Source organism: Falco rusticolus, chromosome 5, assembly GCF_015220075.1.
Source record: "Falco rusticolus isolate bFalRus1 chromosome 5, bFalRus1.pri, whole genome shotgun sequence".
Classification (NCBI taxonomy): domain Eukaryota; kingdom Metazoa; phylum Chordata; class Aves; order Falconiformes; family Falconidae; genus Falco; species Falco rusticolus.
Genome location: NC_051191.1, coordinates 22,737,319 through 22,749,336, shown reverse-complemented (window position 1 = coordinate 22,749,336; position 12,018 = coordinate 22,737,319). Strand labels below are relative to the sequence as shown.

Sequence of the window (12,018 nt, the reverse complement as noted above, 5' to 3'; positions counted from 1 at the left end):
ATAAAATTTGGGATTTTTTAAATTATGACAGTAAATCACCACTATCCTCTGCACATAAGAGACGAGCCCAGATGTGAGAAAGATATAAGGATGCTATTTTATTACATGAGTAAAAGAACACCGAAGAGAAGTGAACAAGACTTGTTCTTAGTGAACATCTGAAAGTTAATAACTCTACGTTAATAACCGTGAGAAAGATATAAGGATGCTATTTTATTACATGAGTAAAAGAACACCGAAGAGAAGTGAACAAGACTTGTTCTTAGTGAACATCTGAAAGTTAATAACTCTACGTTAATAACCCTGATGAGGACTGCTGTTACAAAGACAAAGATCTCCAGGAATTTAACACGGGGGAAGTTTTATTATTAAACCTATACGGGCACCTGAGGTGCTCTGGATTATTTAAGATTTATATAAGTGAGAGCCAGGAGACCTCACCTGATCAGCAATATGCTGTAATAGCCTCTGATTCAGAGGCTATCAATTTACTTTGTGTTCAGAGACTATGTACAACATATCATAAAATGAAATAATAAAAAGAGGTAAAAGGAAAGAGCTGATATGCCAAAGGACTCAAGCAGTAGCAAGAGAGGGGGAAGATGTTTAAAGACAAACTATCTTCATGCACCTTTCCGAAACTGTAATTGCCAACTCTCCTATCACATTACTGTGAACGCTGTGGGTGAAAAAAAGCAATGGAGAATAACAGGGCCATGTTGCCTCTTTTGAAATGAAAACTGCCATCATGAAAAGCTAGTAAAGAGAATAAAAGCAAGAAGCAATATTAAGAAAGCAGAGAATGAAAAGTAATAGTATCGATTCAAGTAGTTCATTTTTTATTCATGGATATTCTTTACAGTGGATAACATAGAAGCATTTAATGCTTAATAGGTGCCATCACTGTGCCAACATTTTATAAAATAAAGACTGATTTCTTCTCAAGTACAGGAAAAAAAACTGTTACCAAGGTATTAAATGGCTTCATTCCCCCATCCAAAGCCTGCACAGGAGGAGTATATGAAAAAAAGCAGGTACATGCACGATTTGTCATCATAGGAGACAGCCCCGTGCAGAATTCAAGAACCAAAATTAAGTGTGACCCATGTAAAGCAAAAGAAAATTTATCCTCAGTGAAAGCCCTTTGATGCTGAAACAATTTAATAGAAGGTGGGTACTACAGATGCTGATGTATTCTGTTGTTTTAAATTGCAAAGCAAATTAAAATGTTTTCATTTTGTAACCGTGGTTAATTTGTCTGTTGGTGATGCTTGACTTCTCTGAGAAGGCAGCATGTGTGTTACCAACCTCCTTTCAAAGGGCTTAAAAAAAATGCATTCTGCATTCTCAAAGGGCAATCGAGATCTTTATCCAAAGCCATTCTGGGAGCCTCACTGAACAGCAGATGGTATACACACGTATTCTTCCCACCTGGTCTAGACCAGTCACCCCAGTTCACTGCAGCTGCTGTAGAGCTGCCACTCTCTGGAGGTGCACCTCTGGCTCAGCTTCACTCTAAAAACATCCTTCTCACCAACTATAAAGGAAGATAGAGAGAGTTCAGTTGGATGGATAGTGCTAGATGGGACGAACACAGGCCTGTATGAACTCTTAAAGAAACCATCAGGTGCTTATGGTACTGACACGACACAATATTGAACGTAGAACATTAAAACTTTGACAGTTAAAAGATGATGCTTTTTGCATAAACATGCGATTCTCCCTTTCTCCTTTTTGCATAAACATGCGATTCTCCCTTTCTCCCTGCTCCATTTGCTCTGTTACCCACTCACTACAAAGTTTATACAAGAGCCATTCAACCGCAGGATGACCAGCTGACTTGCAGGGGTATCCTGACAGCAGCCCTCTGTATCCTTGAAGCTCTAGTACACAATAAGGCCTCTTCTCTCATGCCTTAAAGTGCTTGCTTTTTTTTTTTCTTCCAGCCCAAGTTTTCTAACAGTTTGCTGTTCTGAATATAGCTCTAACACAGGAAACACGTCTGTTGTACAGTTAATCACCTACAACGCCAGACAAATCACAGGGATTCACTGCATTTACCCTTTGTAACACTTTATAGTGTTATATTTAATTTTTTGGCTTGCCCCCTGTGTTCAACTGTATTAAATATACATCCAATTTTGATCAGAAGTTTCTGCTTCTTAATTAACCTTCTGTTTGCATTTACAATGGCACATTTCTTATAAATATGAGACACTGTAAACAGAATGTTAACATAAATGATGTACAGAAATAGTATGTTGCTGTTTTCTGTTATTCCTAGAAAAACATGCATACCTTGCATAAGTTTTTTACTTCCTTAAAAGAAAAAAAGAAACTACAATATTCAATAATCAACATGACTGGGAGAAAAAAAAGAAGAAAAAAACCTACAAAACCTTCAGTTGCATACACAAGTCCTAGTCTCAGGGCCTTACAGAGAGCGAGCCCAACTGCTTCCTACTTCTTTCCTCTTCCTGCTTCTGGTTTAAATACTTGGAATACTTATGGTTCAAATATTTATCCCTAATTCAGTCTGTTCCACATACTTTAACTATAACCCCCTAATTCAGGTAACAGATTAAATCCCACTGTTTAAACTACAAATTTCAATCCATAATTAACGTGCAAACCAAGGTGTGCCTCTATTGGTTTTGCATAAATTACTGTCCTCCTCCCCCAGTCTCACAATAGAGGTTGTCATTCATTGATATTTTACTTCATAATCTCATTAGCAGTCCCTTCTTCCCTCTCCTATCGGTTAGGTTTTGTATTTAGACAGAAATATCTTCAGATATTGCCTGACAACAATTACAGCAATCACACCCAGCTGGAACTGAAAACGCTATTTAATCTGCTGTGATTTTGTCCATACCAAATATTCAGATTAATAGTCAAAGTGGTGGGAAATTATTAACAGTTTGGGAAGGATGTAACATGCTTGATACCCATTTCCTTTATTTACTGAGCAAACATGCAAAGCACGTGTTTTCCTCCAGTAACCCCAAAAGGCACATGAGAGGATCACAGTGACTGAAAGGAGACCGTGCAGAAGCAGGTCCCTTTCCTGCCCATTCATCTTGTGTGGATCCATGTGTGCCCTGCAGGATGCTGGCTGGAGAGGACTGGGGGAAGCATGAACACCAGGAACTGTCCTTTCTGCTTCCCTTAGCGGTGCCATCCGTTACACTAACTGTTGCAATGGCTGCGCTTGGGCGAACGAATACCAGATGACTAATAGTCTTCTGTGCAGAAAGGAGCCAGGAAGCAGACTGTTAACAAAGCCCAAAGGGCACTGGCAAGAGGCACTGGGATAGGGCTGACAATCTTCTTTCAGAAACCAGAGCCTAACTGGTGGCAGCTGACCTACATTCTCCAACTCAGCCTGGAAGGCCTAGCCAAAACATGCATAAATAATAGGTCCATATCAGCTGAATCTACAAGCATCCCATGCTGGTAAAAATAAGTCATCTCCCCTAGTGTACTATGCAGTCACCAGCCACAGGTGCTAAACATGATCCCAAACTGCTCTGTTTTAACTTGCATAAGGCCCTTTACAAACCAGACTGTGTCTTGCCAGAACCTCACATCAGATTGCCATTTGTTGACCCTGGTGGTGGTGAGAAATCCAAGGCTTTGAACAATCAACATAACCCTCACCTTTGAAACCTGATTCAAACCAGTTTTAGGACTTCCCTCTTATGACTAATTCCCTTTATCCAGGCATCTGTTAGATTTTGGTAGATCTAGATCCATTAGATCGTAGAGAGCTTCAATTTTCAAACTTGTTTTTACTCAAGGCAGTCCTTCCTTAGAAGACCACAAAGTTTCTTCATAATCTGCACATCTAAATATCTTCTTGCACAGCCAGGGGCAACTTCTGCATATGGAAAGCTTGCTGCCTGTGGGTTTCAATGTTTCACATCAAGAGCAAAGTACATGCAGGCTCAAAATAATGCCATGCCTCCATTTTTCACTTCAGCTAAAAAGGATTCGGGAAGACATCTCAGAGGAGAAAACAATGGTGTTTATTTGCATTCTAGAAACGAACAAATGCTAAAAATGAAAATTATTTAAGCAAAAATCTTTATTGATAAATATCTAGCATTTTCTACGTTTCAGTTACTCTCTGCAGAAGGGTTGCTGTAACATGAGCCTTTTGTTTGCTGAAGATGCAGATAAATTGCACCACTAATTGATCACATATAACACTTACTCAAATTCTTTATTACACATGGAAAATTACTCAGTTTTAATGTTCTAAGTGAACACACTTTCAGCTATTCCTATCAAGGTTACCTTAAGAGAGGTAAGTGAAGGCAGACGAAGTTCACAAAACCATTAGAGTAAAACAGATTTTGTTTACTTAGATAAAAATCACCTGAAGCAAGCTAGGTACAAAGTGGAACAGACATTTTGTTTATAGATCAGATGTATTAAATTATTATCTAAAATTACCAACTTGATTATTTTTGGTCCAGATTTTAGAACTAGTAGAGGTATCCTTTTCTATCCCAACCATATTCTTGACTCTTCTTCACCTTCTCAGCTTTGGAATAACTGCTTATAGAATTGAGATAACTAGTTACTGAATTCACTGAATGAAATAAAAATCGAGGGTATCTCTGAATTTGATAGAAAGAGTATTGATAAATGTTGCTTGTTTCTCAGGAAAACTGGTTCCAACCTCTTAACCAGTAAATTTCAACAGGTTACAAAGGGGGAAGCCTTAAGGTGGTTAGATCAGGGGGTAGGGGAGGTTAAGTTGGGCTGAATATTTAATTGTGGCTAAACTATACATCTATTTTAAAGTTATTTGCAAATAAGATTTTTTTCCCAATTACTTTTATGTATTTCCAAGCCAGTTTAATGTTTTGATCTATGCAATCCTAAATACGTACCCTCATATATACATTCAACAAAATACTTAAAGATCATCTGAAAGCAGACAAACCAAGGCAGCTCATTCTAAAATAGGTCTTTGCCAATCTTGAATTTACAGTTAGCATTTAAGTCTTACAACCCCAGTCAAGAACCTAAAGTACACTCCCCTGACCTCATTCTGAACAAGACTCACTCCTGTATCACAACACCGGCAGGATGCTTGTACAAAGACAAAAGCACAAATGCAGTGGATGCTTCCATACCTCACTGAGCTACCAGTTAAAACAGCAGAGCAGCAAAGCCCATAGCAGTGCTGCTTTACCACACACCAGGTACCCAGAGCAGGATCAAATTCACATCAGACTACTGTCCAGCAGAAAGTCTTCTGGCTCTGCTCACCTGCATTAATCCTCCCTGGAAAAGCAGAAAACGATTCTTTGAGAGGCACACTACCCCAAGAGCTAGTCTTCCTTTTCTTCCTGCTACAGCCCAGCTACCTGTATTAGGGCAATGACTGCTGCAGGTATTGGGTAGCCCTTCTTTCCCCACGTACCTTTTATCCTCACTTTTACTGGCAGCAACAGGAACCACCTGGCTCACTATATCAGATAGCAGAAGCTGTCCTAATTGTCCTACAGCAGCTGCCACCTGCTTTCCCCATCCCCTCTCTTTTCCCACCTCCCTACATCAGCCCTCCTCCAGGGGGCTGCCACAGGAGTCAGTAATTGCAGAAGGGATGTGAGGGGCATGCAGCTCCAGCCCGAGAGGTTTCAGGGTCTAGAGCAGTCCTGTACAGAGAGGTGGAATCACCTTGTAATCTAGGCCTGTGTTGGCTAAAAAGCACAAAGCAAACATTGTATTGTGTGCTTTTGTGTACAAATCAGAATAAAGGGAGGCAAAGATGGCCAAAAAGATACTGCTGCATAAGTGACTGCAGGAGCTTTTGAGCAAATGCAAAAGTGCCAGGGGCACAGCAGACAGACAGCCAAGATAGGCGTGTTACAATGAGAGCAAGGATAACAGCACTGTAACAGAGAAACCTGAACTGGTTTAATTGGGTCCTTCTCCTTATAAAATAGTTATAGAAAGAAACATGAGATTACAGGACCAGCTGAAACTACCGTGCTAATAAAACACAGGAAACCATTGATCTCAGTAAGAGTCATTTACTGAATGCTTACAGAGAACTGAGTCTGTACAGCTAAAATATCTTCTTGTTTCTCATTTAAATTTTTTTGAACATGTACAGGTCTTTGTAAAAGTCAAACATAGCAACTGGAGACAACGCATACCCAAATGATTCTGCAGTGATCGTGGGCTCACTAAAATTCTGAAGGCAGAAGATACCAAAGCTTTTCCTGCATAAATGCAAGGCTGACCGTTTTAAAAAGCTTTTCACAACCTGCCAAAACAACTTAGACAATATCACGCCATCTCAAAAAACAGGGGTAACAAACTCAACTCAGAAGCATATACAACTTTTTTTTTTCTTCATATGAATGACTGTGCAACTGAAGTCCCTTTAACTTAAGCGTCACTAACAGATTTGCCAGTAGCACAGAAAGCCAAAAAGCAAAACAAAAATACAAAAGGAGAGATGGAATTTACTTAACAAGGTCTACAATAGATCTTGGCAAATCTCTGCCTCAGGAAAAGATAAAAAATTAAAAAAATGAAGACACTTACCACAGGATTTTGTAAATATGGGTTGATGCTTGCATACCACTCAGCATTACATGCGGTTGCAAATATTCACTCTGTCTCATGAGATCATATGCATACACTCTAAGTTATAAATTTATACAGGCTTTTACCAGAACCAGTCAGACGTTTTTTCTTTATTTCCACAGCTGCTGAAAAGTATTATCGCATCCATACTCTATCATGTCCAAATTTTCCTGGCTTTTGAAACAATCCACATTTCCTATTTAAAGCTTGAGCTGGAATGGATTGTTTAACTCATTTCACAAAGAGTTTGGTTGTACATCTCCCTTTACGAAAAATTTAAATTGTTTGGCCAAGAAGCAGTGTCTTTTTACCCCAAGATGCTACTCCAGCAGCAGTTAAGTAAATAATACGCAACAAAAACAGAGAAAGGAATCAAAGTGTTTTGTAACCAACACAGAAGAGGGTTTTGGTTTGTTTTCATAAAGTTCAAACAGAAGAAGTTTTATGACTTAAGTAAAAGGAGTGCAAAAAGGTTTGCAGAAGGAAGGTTTCCATTAAACAGATCCGAACTGGTTCAACAGTAATTTGAGCTCCGTATGAGCTCACTTTTTGCCCTGCCACAGTCAGCAGAAGCAAGAACTTCACAAAATACAGGAGGGAGCTGATGACAGATGAGAGGGCAAGAGGCAAAGCAGGGGCCATCTCTGGAATAATTACTAGCACTACATTACAGCCTGCCACGAGACCACCTTTCCCACATTTTTAAAACTGCAAATGTATATAGCACTTAAGAGGAAATTTAACTTGAGTGGTGAACCAGGAAATGAAAAAAATGGGCTGGAAAAAAATGATGGATTTTCCTGTGCCCCAAGCAGCAGCCCTGGGAAGTCCTGGCTCTCAACGCTCTCTTCACAATCACCAGGGCTCTCCATCTGTAGGGAGCGGGATTTCAGGGTGATGTCTCCCTTTCCCCACCCTTTGCTGGCTGTCATGAGAGGCTGTCAGCTCTGGTAAACCCCCCTCTGGAACCAAGAAGCTGTAAGACAGTTCAGGACAGCTAATGTGCAGTAAGCCTCAACTGCTTTAGGGGTCTGGAAGAGACAACCTGGCTTAGGGAGTCATCCCCCACCTGCATTTAAGTCAGCTCTGATTCACATTTTGATGGTGAAAAGCAGCTACTAAAAATGCTTTCTTGCAACAACAGCACCAACAAAAGCTGAGTGGGGAGACTGGCAGCATCTGCAATTTATGGTAAGTGGGCAACCAAGGAGCTGGCTCAGGCCAGGATCAGCAGTGGGTAATGCTGCCTGGAGCTCACCCCTGGCTGCCACACTACAGAAGGGCAACCCGAGCCCAGCCCCACCGGTTCCTGCAGCAGGTGAAGCGGGTGACCCTTTGGAGAGAGGGCCCCACAATCCCACAGCATCAGCCCACAGGAGGATGACTGGGGGAGAATCACACCAAACACGCAGCCGACAAGAGCCCCAGCTCCCACCTAGTGTCAGGGCTGCACGTAAAGTACAGTGCAGATGCCGCCCCGGCGCTCTCCCCTCATGCGGTACAGGACGGTGCCTGGGGACCACTGGGCTCTGGAAGGAGACAGGAACATGCGGTTTGCCTGATGGACATGACACTGCTTCATCTCAGGCAGCACAGCAAGTCTCCGTTCCGACAGCTTAATGTTTCACCCACAGATCTGCATGTAATCAGCTCAGTGTTAGGATCTGCGGTTAAACCTCATTGGCTGAGCCTGAAGATTAGAGATAAAAAACCGGGAGATTTGGGAACAAAAAGTAAAACAAGGCAGTCAGAGCTGTCATTTCCCTCCTCATTACTCATTGCTGTAACTGCACCCAAAGGACAACCACTTGCAGGCGGCACTGATACCGGTTCAGTCCCTTCTGGAGAGGCAGGCAGGCCATCACCGGTTTCCAGCAGAAAAAGTTGATAACTACCAGAAAACCTCGCACAGGTTTGGAGCAGGAGAGGTTCATTTCTCCTGGGGGAGGCGAGACAAGCCGCCATCTGCGTTGGCAGCCCAGCTGCCCAATACCCGCTCAGACAGTTTAAATCCTGACTTACTGGGTTGAGCAGGACTTGCAGAAAGACCTTGCATCAACAAGAACCAGGTTAACGGTATAGGAGGAGGCAAGGCACTGGCTTTGCTGAACAGGAGTTTTCCTCTCCAAGGAATACTGCAGGTGGCAGCCTGTGTATTGTAGTAAATAGAGACAACCCTGGGCAGACCTTACAAGCAAAGACAACAACAGGGGTCCTGCGGTAGGATCCATACATTTTGTATACACAAAGGTGTTTTACATACTTACTGGCTTAATAAAGGTCACTCTTTAGGACATCAGCGCAAACACACAAGTGCAGGGAACTGCATAACCTAAATAATCAAGACTTCTTTGCATATAGAGACTTACTAGTCAATTTTTGTTCAGCTTCACTGTGGGATGAAAATGTAAACGGAAACATAAGTATTTTTGATAACAGGTAATGATGATTTAGGATATTCTCTCTGATTTTTATTTATTACATGGGCAAGAGGCCAGGCAGAGCATTTAATTAATTAAAGTTTTATTTACAGTAGTAAGCAGTACATTTCTGAAATCCTTCTTTTTTCCCCCTTCTGTAAGATGTGGTCCTTAGCCTTCCTTTTATGTACAACAACAATAAAAAAATAAGAAAAAAATAAAGATGTAACTTCCTGCAAGATCCAAATAAAAAAGCTACTGCTAAAATAAATAAAATAAAACCCAGAATTCATCGCTCAACATAGTCACCCCCATAGAAAGACTAGGATGCAGATGAAATGGGAAAGAACCTTGCCTAGGCTGTATTGAAAAGTTTCAAATAAAAAACCAAAGGCAGGAAGTAGGAAAAAATAATGAGATCCTTACACTCTGCACGTTGGCCAAATGTATCAACCCTCATTATATTTGTTTTTCATGTGTTACTCACTAGGCATGTTCATGCACTGGGAAGAATACCAGATAAAACATGTGGTTATTGGCCAGCAGAGATAACACAGTTAGAATGCAAGCTCAGGTCTGCAGCAGCTTTCCTTAATAAGTATTTCCTACTTAAGCAAAGATTGATCCTACATGATGTGACAGGTCACTGATACAAAGAAATAGCTTTACGATGATCCTTAACCATAAAAAAATCACCCAACATATACTCACTGGGGGCTTACTGAGTTTCATACCACTGTGTCTAAGTTTCCACTTCATGTAAAAATAACTTTCATCTTTCTGTGAGTCAACACAGTAGAGTGCTGAATTCAATGGTTAGTCTCTCAACTCAAAGGCCTGCAGCCAGTTTACAAATATGTAACAATCTGAAATAACAAGTTTCTTAACCGTTCTCATTTTCAAGACTTTGTTATGCACATGCCCTTGAATTACAGGAATAGCTCATTCAGTTACAGCAAGCTTCTAGAAGGAAGTGATAAATGAACACTACGCCCTTATGTTGTAACCAAATGAGGGGACTGAAAAACACAGAGATCTTTCCCGTCTTCAGCTTTACAAAATTTTCATGTGGTTCACTGGTCAGAAAGTTAGCAAGAATGAAAGCATATTTAATGTTCCCCATCTCAGCTACCCACCAAATGACAGTTAAACAGAGCTGAAGGAAATCAGTGTGGTTTGCATGTACAACAGGCTCTCTAAAAAGGTAGCAACCATGTTGTAAAGCGTTTAGACATGAAGTAGAAAAAAATCCAGAATGGTATTCCCATGCCCACACCTTAGTTAAATCAGTATGGCTCTAGGAAAACCGAACTGCCAGAGCTGGGCTACACACAGGGAGTTTCCCTGGTGAAAGCTAAGCTGCAAAAACATATCCAGAGAGACCGTTTCACAGCCAAGAAGCAAATACAGGACCACGTCAGGTATTTAAGTTAAATGACCTTCTTAGATTTCCTGTATGGTAACGCAAGTGGGCACTTGCACCCCTCCTTGTAAGTTTCTGCTTGTTTCAGCCAAATTTTTAAAGCGTTTGATCCTACAAGATCCTACAAGATACAAAGCTCCCCCAAAATTTCATGTAAACTGCTATTTGAGTAAGGAAAGACTCCAGCCAGGAGTCCAGGCTCTGACAGGGCTCATTCCAGTGCTGCTAGACAACAGGAAAACAAAACCAAGGTTTCTGGAAGGCAAAATGGGAGGATCCCAGCACTGACTACATGTGATCTGGATGACAACAGGGAGTTAGTTGTGCAGCATGGAGGAGTTCAAACTTGTGATGCTGCTCTGTAAGGTCCATGCAAACTTATCTCACGCAGATCAGCTAGAAAGTTTACAGCTTCAGTTTGTAGCAGAAATACGTTGTACATGAGATACAGATATATCACATTTTTTATTTCTTTTTGTTACCTCGCATTTCATTTTCTTTTCAGTCTGGTATTACAGTCTGACCAATTTTCTTCCCCTATCCAGAGGTCAGGTCAAAATTTATTACACATGATGATGATGAAAAGGTCAACTCCAATGTACCTACCTGCCTGCATCCCTTCTGAAAGTAGGTGTCTTGTAGGACACCTCTGGCTTCTGTGGCACATTTAAGTAAAAACACAAAACCAAATAAAAAAGCCCCAAAAGCCAAACTTATTCCAGCTTTAGGTACAAACAGCTCTTTTATTAGGAAAAATACAGCATCACTGCGATGAACATGATTAAAATCTCAGATTCTTGCAAGAACCACTTTCAGTCATTTTACAAACTTCCTGTCATTGGTCAAGTACATAATTGACACCTGTCATCTAAAGCAACTTCCATTTTAGGGAAAAAAAAAAAAAAGAAACTATTAACCTTTAACAAATTGTCTTATACAGGATAATGCAACAAGATCTAACCCTGCTGCAATGAGAACAAACCCAGTTTAATCCCAGGTCAGATTTTCTGCTGACAAGCAAGTCCTGTCCCCAGAAGTCTTTCCAGTTACTGTCTACTTCACCTTCACTTCTCTTGTTTATTTTGATGCTTACAGCAGAACCAGGCACAGACCTGACTGCAGTCCGACATCAACATTTAGTTCTGGAAGATCCATAGATGCTTGTAATGAGCCACATAGCTTTGCCTTTTCCTAGGCAGGGCGTAAAGCACAGAGCAACACATGGAGTCCAGAACAGGGCTGGGAGGAAAGAAAGCCCGATGCCATCACGAGTTAACAGCTGCAAGGCAGCCTGCCTTTTTATTTAGTGCACACATATGTCTACACCTTAGCCAGATTTCAGCCAAGGGCCTTTAACTTCTGAAGTTAGCTTTTCAGCTTCAAAACAGCTGGCTCTAGATAAAAAGTTTCATACTCTTAACACTACTCAGGCAAACTGGAGAGAAATTGCACTGTAAATTCAAGTAAACTCCTAAAAAAGACATACAAGATATGCACATCAGAAAAAAACCCAGCTCAAAGCAGAGACTATACTGTTAGTGTTGAGAGGAAAACAGAAAAATC

The 12,018-nt window shown here is 40.9% G+C and overlaps 1 protein-coding gene across 2 annotated transcripts in view; it reads right to left on the bottom strand.

Annotated features, from left to right (window-relative positions):
- Positions 1-12,018, bottom strand: part of FAM107B (family with sequence similarity 107 member B) — a 62,739-nt gene that overhangs the window by 39,136 nt on the left and 11,585 nt on the right. The window contains exon 2 of one of the 2 annotated variants that reach the window (XM_037389122.1): positions 1,432-1,537. The exons of the other annotated variant lie outside the window; for it this stretch is intronic. The gene's annotated coding sequence lies outside the window, so the exon portion shown is untranslated. The remainder of the gene's footprint in view (positions 1-1,431; positions 1,538-12,018) is intronic. 2 annotated transcript variants of the gene reach the window in all.